Genomic DNA, 3,452 nt, shown 5'->3' with positions numbered 1-3,452 from the left:
CATATGGAGACAATCCTTGTCACAATGTGACATTGGACCATGGCTGACTATGCTTGACATTGATTGATTTTCATACCGAGACAATCATTGGCACAATGCATCATTGGACCATGGGTGACCATCGTTGATTTTCATATTGAGACAATATTTGTCAAAATGCGATATTCGACCATGGTTAAGGCTCATTGGCTATGATTAACCATGGTTGACCATGATTGATATTATAAATGCAACATAATAATACACCCAAGGGATTGATATTATAAACCCAAGGGGATAATAAACCCAAGGCATTAATATTATAACCCATTAGGATTAGGAACCCAAGGGAATAAGACTTAGGGAATAATATTAAAACCTAGGAAGATGAATAGTTAGATCAATAAACCAAATGGATTTATATTATGAACCCAAGGGAATAATAAACAGAAGGGATAAAAATTATAAACCCAAGGTATATAAACCCTAAGATAAATGTTATAAACCCAAAAATTTACATTGTTGACTATGGTTCATGATGGTTGATTTCCATAAGGAGACTATCTTTGTCACAATGCGAAGTTGGACCATGGCCGACCGTGCTTGTCCATGATTGATTTTCATATCGAGACAATCTTTGTCACAATACGACATTGGACCATGGTTGACCATGGTTGATTTCATATTGTGACAATCTTTTTCACAATGTGACATTTGACCATGGTTGACCTTGTTTGGCTATGATTGACCATGGTTGACCATGATTGATATTATAAACCCAGTGGAATAATAAACCAAAAGGATTAATACTAAAACCCCTTGGGATTATGAACCCAAGGGAATAATATTAAACCCAATGAACTAATATTATAAAACCAAGATATATACACCCTAAAAAAATATTATAAACACTAAAATAAACATGGTTGACCAATATGGTTGTCCATGGTTGATTTTCATATTGAGACAATCCTTCTCACAATGTGACGTGGGACCATGGTTGACCATGCTTAAACATGGTTGATTTTCATATTATGACAATCTTTGTCACAATGTGACGTTCGACCATGGTTGACCATGATTGACCATGGATGACCGTGTTTGCTTTTACAAAACATAGTTGACCATGGTTGACCATGATTATCATATTGAGACAATATTTGTCAAAATGTGACGTTAGACCATGGTTGAGACAATGATCTTTTTTCGTATTGAGACAATCATTGTCACAATACAATGTTTGACCATGGTTGACCATGATTAACCATGGTTTACCACGTTTGATTTTATGAAACATGGTTGACCATGGTTGATGATGGTTGACCATGACTATCTTATTGAGACAATCTTTTTCATAATGAGAAGTTGGACCATTATTGAGATAATGATTGATTTTTATTTTGAGGCAATCCTTATCAAAATGGGATGTTCGACCATGGTTGATTGTGGTTGAATTTATAAAACATGTTTGACCATGATTGACTATGGTTGGCCATGTTTGATATTATAAACCCAAGGAATTTTAAACCTAAGGGAATAATAAAAAACCCTAGGAATATGAACCCATAGATTAATAAACCTAAGGAATTGATATTATGAACCCAATGGAATAATAAACCCAAGCGATAAAACTTATAAACCCAAGGCATATAAACCCCAAAATAAACATGTTTGACCATGGTGGATTTCCATATCGAGACAATCCTTTTCATAATGCGACATTGGAGCATCATTTAGCATGCTTGACCATGATTGATTTTCTTATGGAGCCAATATTTGTCACAATCTGACATTGGGCCATGGTTGATTTTCATATTGAGACAATCTTTGTCGCAATGTGACATTTGACAAAGGTTGTCTCCATGAAGGAGTATTTATGGTTCCAATATGATTTTTCCTTCCTCGTCAAGTTATAGCAATATTGTTTGAACTCAAAACTTGTAACCTATAGCCTTCTTTAAGCATGAAAAATGGAAAACTCTGTGCACTTGGGAAGATGCAAGAAGCTCCAATTTGTATGCCATAGTACTAATATTTTGTACCACCTTGTAAGGACCATAATACTTTGGGGATAATTTATTATCCTTCTTACCTTGCTTGAGGGACATTTTTTTGTATGATTGTTGCCATAAAAATACCTAGTCACCTACATGAAAAATTCTTTCGTTGCGATGTTGATCGGCATGTTGTTTCATTCTATTATGTGCCAAAGTGAGGTTATCCTTTAAGAGTTGTAGAAATTTTTGTTGATTCCCGATGTGATCTTCCACACCTTGAACCTTAGAATTTTCTCTTAAAGAAGATGTGATGGGTAGTGGACGATATCCTGAATGAAGATCCAACTTGGTGAAGTAAATTTCTTTATGTAACTTATCCAATAATTCATCAATGACAAGAATGAGAAATTTATCTTTAATAGTGAGCTTGTTGAGCTCCCTATAATCTAGACGCATGTGCCATAATCCATCCTTATTGTGCACCAATACTACTAGATCAGATAAATAACTTTCACAAGGTTGAACGATACCGACCTCTAGCATTTCTGCAACCATATGTTCAATTTCACTCTTTTGGGTATAGGGATATATTTAAGGCTTGGTGTTTGGAGGAATACTTCCTGGAATCGAATGAATAGCATGATCATGACCACAAATAGGTGGTAAGCCTTTGGCAGTATCAAATACATTGGAATGATTTTCTGATACCTTTTGGAGATCTAGGAAAATATATGATTTCGATGTTTGAACCTCTAGTGAACATAATTGTGCAATTACGCCCTGTTGTTATTTATTTAGAAAATTTATCATGCCATTGGAGTTGATTATATTCCCTAGTTTTCCTGCGATACCCCTTAATTCATATTCCTTCCCTTCCCAAAAAAATTCAAGAAAAGTTCTTGAAAGTTAAAATCTATAATACCCAAATATTGTAACCATTGGAGTCCTAGTACAACATCAGCACCACCCATTGGAATGGAGATAATTCGACTATTCAATACATATTCCCCCACAGTTAACTTGATATTATGGCACTTTCCATAGAAATTTATAGTTCCTCCATTTACAACCATCACTTGACACTCCGGTTCTGGATATAGGAAGAAATTCAATTCCTTGGTTATCTTACAATGAATAAAATTATGGGTACTACCCAAATCAATCAAAAATATTACATTTTTATTTTTGATATGTGCTTCTATATTGAGATTTTGAGGAGTGTTAATTCTTGCCAATGCATTACATGATATGGTCTTATTCATTTCTTCTTTCTCTGGGGTTGGTTCATGGTGTATATCCTCTTCTTTTGATGTTTCTTGTAAATTTTCTTCCTCCTCTTCACAATCTATATAAATTAATTTCTTCTCAGCATACTTATGACCTTTAGTTTATTTTCTATCACAAATATAACAAATCCCTTTTTCTCTTTTTTATTCCAATTGTTGTGGTGTCAACTTTGTAGGTTGTGGAAGACTA

The sequence above is a fragment of the Pinus tabuliformis genome, chromosome 4_1 (genome assembly GCF_031772625.1).
Source record: "Pinus tabuliformis cultivar Carrire ecotype Pingquan chromosome 4_1, CPIR1, whole genome shotgun sequence".
In the NCBI taxonomy this organism is placed as follows: domain Eukaryota; kingdom Viridiplantae; phylum Streptophyta; class Pinopsida; order Pinales; family Pinaceae; genus Pinus; species Pinus tabuliformis.
Note: the sequence above shows the minus strand (reverse complement) of the source record.